Raw genomic sequence first — 7,790 nt, 5'->3', positions numbered from 1 at the left:
AAAGCCATTTTGCAACGTGGCAAAAAAATGCCACATGGCTATATCAATATTGCCACATACCCAAAAAAATGCCACATGCCACAATACATTTTGCCACATATACAGAAAAAACAATGCCACATGGCAAAAAAATGCCACATGCCAAAATCCATTTTGCAATATGGCAAAAAAATGTCACATACCAAAATCCATTTTGCAACGTGGCAAAAAAGTGCCACATGGCTAAATCAATTTTGCCACATACCCCAAAAAATGTCACATGCCAAAATCCATTTTGCAACGTGGCAAAAATAATGTCACATGGCTAAATCAATTTTGCCACATACCCAAAAAAATGCCACATGGCAAAAAAAGGCCACATACCAAAATCCATTTTGTAACATGGCAAAAAATGCCACACGGCGAAATGAATTTTGCCACATACCCCAAAAAATGCCACATGACAAAATCCATTTTGCCACCTATACAAAAAAAATGCCACATGGCAAAAAAAAATGCCATATACAAAAATCCATTTTGCCACATGGCAAAAAATGCCACATGGGTAAATCCATTTTGCCACATACCAATAAAAAAATGCCACATGACAAATACTTTTCGTTCTCGGCTATGCTGCAAATTTTTGGCTACTCTACCCAACCCTGCTTATTGTAATACTGTAATGTGGAAGGATATTTTTCATACATTATGGACGACCCACCAGGGAGCGCTGTAGTGCAAAAACAGAAAATCTAGCCCTGACACAGCGCCAGGAGTGGCCGCAGCATCAGCACCATCAGCTCCTCCTCCTCCTGTCCGCAGCATCTCTCTGCCTCTCTATTCGCACCATTTCATCCAGAAAGAGGGAGACTGCGAGGTGTCTGCATGTTTGCAGTGCATATGACGGTAAGCTTGTGATTATTTTAATTTCAATACAGCAGTGGAAGGTTTGCACTTGTATTGTTAATTGTATCAGTGTATTTGTGTTGATAAAATGGATTTGTTTAATTTTATTCCTGATATGAGGGGATGAGGATTGAATCTGTTCATATGTGGAACTTGAGCGGCAGACCGGACTGTCAAGTGGAGTGACGTGAGGTCAAATGTCAGCGATTGGGTCGCTAATGATTACACGTAGATTATCTGAGCTTTCGGGCGAACTCCCGTGATGATCGCCTGCATGCAGAGATGGTACGGGAGCGGACTAGTTGGGGACAAGACTAAAGCAGTAAATCTGGCATAGTGGACATATAAACAAAAAAGCCATTTATTGATTATTTATAGATTGTGATGCTGACTTAACTCTTTTTAGATGAAATGTTTTTCGAGTCTGGTACGTCAATCTTGAATAATTTACAGCAGCTCTCTTTTGGGAACACCTTTCTATTTTAGGATATGTTTGCTACTCTCTCTAAAAAGTCATTCATGGGGCTTTCCCGTGAAGCGTGTTTTGGGCAGACACTGCGGGTGATGCGGGCATGTTGAGAGAAAAGGGTCAGCTAAAGGTGAGCACATTGAGGGCACGTCCAAAGCCAGTGTGTTGTCTGTCTGAGGGTTGGTTTGTCCTTGAAGTCCACGTGCGCACAAAGGAGAGCCCTCATGTGCTCCTTATGATTTTGCACAATTTGAGGCACTGCAGAAGTAGACGATCCAAATCCAAAAAGTGGCTCTCAAAGCCGTTAAATTTGAGAGCCTTGCAATTTGTTTAATCTTGCCAATATCTGCACAGCACGCTGATGCGCGATTTCACGCCGCATCAAAGTCTGGTCGCCTGTGGCCTTGGCTCGTGCTGCTGTGGATGCTGATGCATGTGGGATTGATTTATTATGTCTGACCTCTGCAATGTCTGAACAACGATCAATTCAGCAGATATCTGCCAGGGAAGTCACCAGGGGGTTCGTAGTGGGCCTTAGAGGTCTGTGGCTCAGCAGCTTGCCTGTATACAACATTGTATGATTTTGTTTGTGAACACGTGACTATGCAGGTGAGACATGTTAGGCTAGACATGTATGTATTGCACAGTGGTGTGACCTTCAAAGGTCATTTTGTAGGACAGCAGCGGAAAATGGAGACTGTAAATTAAGACAGTGTATAAGGCCTTTGTTTTTGCATAGCACCCAATTTCTTTTAATAAAGGGACTTGCGCTCTAAAGCCATTGCATTGCATTACCGTAATGCACAAAATGCAAACAATGATCCAAATGAGGGACGCTAGCTTGATTTTGTTGTTCATTGTGGAGGTTGGCCTGACCACAGTGGTTTTGCTGGTTAGCATGTTCACACAGTTTAATGTTATGCTGTCTGACGCAGGTCGGACTTTGCGTAACAAAATTAGTGGTGCTTCCCCCATCTCTACAACATTGATGTCTTTACTTAAGGTGGCTGCAGCTGGCCCAAAAAAAAACTTCTAAAATACCTCCTCTTCGAAAGAGGCGGCATGTTGTTGACATGAATCTGTCGGGGTTGTGTGTTTGTGCATGTGTGTTTGCGTGTGTGTGTGTGTGGGGGGGGGGGGGGGGGGGTCAAGTCATCAGCCAATCAAAAGTGCTTTTGAGGGGAGAAAAAATGGACACTCAGCAAGTGAAAAGGGATAAACGTAACTTTTAAAATAATGAAAATCATTTACTTAAAAATGGTAGGGTGTATTCTATCCTTACAACATATGGGAAGACAATCTAAATTACCTATATAATGCAAATAAGGTTGCATAAAAGTTGAGCATCCTAAAATGGCGGTAGTGTTATGTCCCTAACATCCCTTTGCAAACCTACGCCATTGGTTTTAAACAAGTAAACTTAGGATTCATACAAAAACAGATGCTGGAAACCAAGAACGGCTGTCTACAGATTAAATTATGTCTTTAATTTTTTTGGTCCCATAAAATTAGCACTTCTTCCACATAACATTTTCTTGTAGTCTTGTAGTCTAAACTATATCCTCATAATTATGTCTGTGTATTTAAATGGTGTTTTTTAAAGAATTTTTTTAAACAATCGATTCTGAGGTATATTGCGATATTACATTACGCAATTCTCGTATCCATTCAAAATCTGTATCGGTCTTTTCACGTGTGTTCCTGGTGGAAATAAACAATTCAGTGGCTGCAATTCTACTCCCATCCACTACTTGGCAGCACGCAGCAGCCTTGCCTTGCAGTCTGCCTAAGAAATTCAAGATCTCACAGGAGCTAGCCCCCCAAAAAACTGAGGCATGGAGTCACTTCCACTAAGGGCTGCAACTAACGATTTTTTTTTGTAATCGATTAATCCGACAAGTAATTTAAAAAATTAATTGGTTGAATGTCACTTTTTTCACTTACCTTCACAATTTAACTTGAAGTTGTTTTGGACATGTTGAAAGTACAATAAAGACAAAATGGATGACTATTTCCTTCAAAAATAATATTTTATCACAGCTTCCAGACTTAACTGTACTGTAGTCTACAACTGTACTGTTTTAAGTACTGGTACATACCACTTGTTCAAATTTCTAATAAAGGTTATGAGTATAAAACAAAAATAGAATTTCTCAGTATACAAACTAATGTTTTTTCAAACAAACCAAACAACAAAATCGAACAAGAAAGAGGCATACTGTAACGTATCCATTTTCTTTCTAAAACAGTGGTTCACAAATACAATCCAAATCCAGTTGCAAAGCACACTCTCTTGTATGACAATTTACAGTTTTTGTGTTGAAAGGAAACTCTAAGCTGTCTTATGAATGGGTTTCTGAGTGTGGTTTCTTTATAAAAAGAAATTAGACAACTTTAATATTGAATAATAACTCAAGTGATAATTTGCTTCTCCAAAACACAATACAAAGAGACACTTAAGACTCTAATTAGCATAATCGCTAGCTAGCTTAGCGCTCCGTGCTAAGAAGTAACGTCTCATCAACAAAGAATGCAAACAATACAATTGGCTTCATTTACTCACCTCTGACGGAGGCACACTGAATTTAACAACACAAAAGACAGTCTAACTCTCGACGCTTTGTAGTATTGATTCAGCAACCCAACCTGAGTTTAGCAGTGAACTCTCTCTCTCTCTTGCGCTAAACACTGGCGCGCACAGCCTCCCATGGCGGACATACAGGGACCCAAACGGGACTGCTCATAGCAATCAGCAAAAATCGTTTATCAAATTAGTTGGCAACTAATTTATTCATTGATTTTAATTGATTTAATAAATTAGTTGTTGCAGCCTTACTTGTACTTAAGTTATGTCACACACACTTGATCAAGTTGTTTATGGTCTTTTAGCCCTGTGGTGGTTGGTCTACCTGAATGCTCAAGCTAATGTTTTGACCTGCCTTTTTTATTTATTTATTTTTTGTTAAATAGCATTTCACATACATCATTAACACATACATCCTTTAAGAAGTTTTTTTTCCCATGTTTAAAGTCATGCATTTAACTCATTCACTCCCTGCCATTTTCACCGGAGCAAGGCCCTTTGCTCCCGGCCGTTTTACTGGATTTTGACTGATTTTGCAAGGCCCAACGAAAATTCTGTTCTATTACTATTTAAACATGGAACCCACCAAAAGAAAGATTAGACTCTTTTCTTTCAGCAGAAAAAAATCTTAAATCATATCGTGTTCCATTCTTCAGAAATCAGCATTAGAAAATAGCTTAGTTTGAGCAATTTTCCAATTTCTGATGAAAAAACAGAGAAATTGTGCTTTTTGTAAAAGCATACATTTCAAACATAACTTTGACTTTAACACAGCTATTTTTCGCTTTTGTGAAATCCTCTGAATAATGTTTCGTTCTACAAAATAACATAAACAACAAGACAAATTGAGCTTTTGATCGCAAAGTAATAATTTATTTACACATAACTAAACTATTGAACTGTTGAACTATTTGCCCACATAACAACGGGGAAGGCTCTCGGCTGCTCCCGATTGAATGAGGTGGCTCCCAGTAATCTGATGAATCCGGATCAAGATCGGTCTCACTTTTTTCATCATCTTCATCGTTGGTTTCAACCTCGGGCTCAGGAATAATGCAACGTAAGCTCCGCAGAACGCGCATGGAACCTGACGCTACTGTGGCCGTCACCGTCTGTCTCATCAAGATAGATTTTTTTGAATCCTTCTTTGACGATGGTTTCGTTTTCTTTTCAAAATACTCCTCCAGTGTCGTCTGCCTTTTTTTTCCCCCAATCGTTCTCCGCATTTTTCTCAAATTCACAAGATCCCTCCAACTTCCGTTTCCTGACTATTTTTCTTCACTTCCTTTCTTGGCCTGAGATGAGTTCTTACAAAATGCGCTAGTGCCCTCCAGTGGCCAGGTTTATTGCTTTAAAATGAGTTTTGAGCATTGTGCATTGCAGTTCAAGTGCAACAGAACGTAGAGATGCCTCTTGTCAAAAAAGAAAAAAAAAAAAGGAAAAGACGTATAAATACGTCTATAAATAGAATGTATTTATACGTTTTGGGAGCAAATGAGTTGAATGAGGGCTATAGCTGGTTTGCACTAAAAAAGAGGACATGTTATAATGAAAAGTAATATGTTGTTCAAACATATGTGCTGGATGAGGTTTCAGGAATAAATAGATATAAATGTACTTATTTCCATTTTATATCTGTTTTGATATATAAATATCGCAATAATCGGGATCGAATCAAATCGTGACCTGCGAATCGTTTCGCCAGGTATATTTCGCCTATTGTCTATGGTTTCCTTTCAACAATGTGAAAAAAAACCCCACTCCTTTGTGTAAAAAGAGGATTTTCATTTAGTCTCTTTCCATTGTGCTGTTTATCACTTTAATGGTGGCACTTTTGTTGTTTTCCTCTTACCAAAAAAATAACTGCAAAAATATTCAATAAAGCTATTATCCTGTGGAGTCAAAAGCATGACATAATTATTTATAAATGCATTTGAAACAACAAAAGAGGGCTGAATGTACTTCAAGCCATCCTATAACAAAAGACACTGTGTGTCCGAAACACACGAGCATACACACACTCCGCACTGCCTTTGTCTGAATCTAAGGTGGCGAGCGCGTCTAACCTTCAATAGTGAGAAAATGGAACTGCTTGGATTGGCAACACTTGAATGAATTAGAATTTCTGCTTTAGTATAGTACTATAATTGGGCAATATATTTTGTTAAAATTCATATCAACAGTATGGTATGCCAGTCGTGATATGCAATAAGTCAATTGATTGCACAGTAAATAAGAATGAGGTCGGTAATTTTAAGTAGAAGTTACGATCAGATATACAAACTAGTCACATCTTGTACAGCGTTTGCATTGCTACATTGTGGCTAATGGCGAAAGACAGTGTACTGACCAGTTTAGCCTGCTATTAAAGGCTATCAGGGCTTGCACACATGGTAAGATTTGAATATGCAATGTTTCTGTCCTGTTCAGCTGTTTGACATGGAGAATGGAAGTCTAAGTGCACGGATAGTCTGAACATTTTTAATGTTCCACATTGAGAGTCTGACATAATCCCATTGTGATCACTCAACATACCTCGTTTATTATGACAAAGCAGCGAACAGGAAGGGGTAATGGGGGAACAGAAGAAAAGAAACATAAGAGAAGAAAGACAAACACAAACTACAACAAGAAATACGTTGAAAATGTAGACCAATTACTAATATGTTGGTGCTATCGTCAGTTAAATGTACTGTATTTCCGGTTGACACCATGTGGGGGGCCTGTTGACCAGGGAAAGAGTGGGACGGGGGTGGGGGAGTCTATAAGCTAAATGATTGAAAGGGGTAGAGTGTACACAAATCAGCTCTGTGAACTAGAACCCAGTAATCGTGTGAATCCCTTGTGAGTGTAAGCCCGTTGGCGACCAACCCTACGCTGCCCCATCACCAATCCCGGCACCGGGACCCCCCACCCGAGCGCGCCCTATCACATCCAGCTGCACGCGAGCCCCACCAGGTGCGCGACAGCCACGCAGACGAGCGGAGACGCCACGCGGGCGCCAACCCAGGGCCACGTCCCCCACCCAGTCAGCCCGGGGAGGGAGGGTGGGTGGGCAGGGTCCAGGGGTTAAAGGGCAGCCCATCCCTCCTCCCGCAGCCCAACAAAGGAGCCATCGTCCCCCCCCCGGGGTCCAAGGTTGTCCTCCGGGCCACCCCGCGCACCCATCAACCGGCCTTCAGGGACGGCAAGAGGGGATGCACCACCAACCCCACGCCTACCCCCACCCCGGCCCGCCCACCTGGTCCACGAGCCACAGCTGCAGCCCCCCAACCGGCACATCACGGCACGCCACGGGACCCCCAGCGGCCCACCAAGCCCAGGGTAGGGTAGGGTCCCCCGCCGGTGCAGGCAACACCCAGCCGATACACGGTCGCCCAGCCAGCGTTCCGCGACAGAGCACAGGGCAAATATGCAGTCAGAGAAGAGAGGGGAAGGCGGAGGCAGGGGAATATGCAATGTTGCTTTAGCCAGTGGCGTCGTTAGGCCTCCTAAATATTCTTAAGCCCTCCTAAATAATTTGGTGTTGTTTTATTTTAAAAAAACAATGCTGAGACATATTCACTATGAACTTACCAGAATATTAGTTTAAATCAATAAAAATATAACTTGTCGTTATTAACTTTAAATATCATCATCAATCTGTCAGTTTCCACTGACTTCATAGAGTAACGTAGAGAGCCCCTTCAGTGTGTCGCTATCCAATTCATTCCACTTGTTCATATACAGTCCCTGACAAAAGTCTTGTCGCTTATCCATTTTGTAGAAACAATTGCTAATAACCTGACTTTGAATTATTCAGTTGGTTTCAGAAATGGCTCATATGAAAGCTAAGACCCTCCTAAATGATGT

General features: G+C 41.2%; 1 protein-coding gene across 2 annotated transcripts in view; it reads left to right on the top strand.

Annotated features, from left to right (window-relative positions):
* Positions 1 to 814: 814 nt before the first annotated feature.
* The window catches only part of mtus2a (microtubule associated tumor suppressor candidate 2a), a 105,884-nt gene continuing 98,908 nt past the window's right edge, over positions 815 to 7,790 (top strand). For both annotated transcript variants that reach the window (XM_057820790.1, XM_057820789.1), the window contains exon 1: positions 815 to 885. The gene's annotated coding sequence lies outside the window, so the exon portion shown is untranslated. The remainder of the gene's footprint in view (positions 886 to 7,790) is intronic.

Source organism: Corythoichthys intestinalis, chromosome 18 (assembly GCF_030265065.1).
Source record: "Corythoichthys intestinalis isolate RoL2023-P3 chromosome 18, ASM3026506v1, whole genome shotgun sequence".
Lineage (NCBI taxonomy): Eukaryota > Metazoa > Chordata > Actinopteri > Syngnathiformes > Syngnathidae > Corythoichthys > Corythoichthys intestinalis.
Note: the sequence above shows the minus strand (reverse complement) of the source record. Positions and strands in the feature narration are given on the sequence as shown.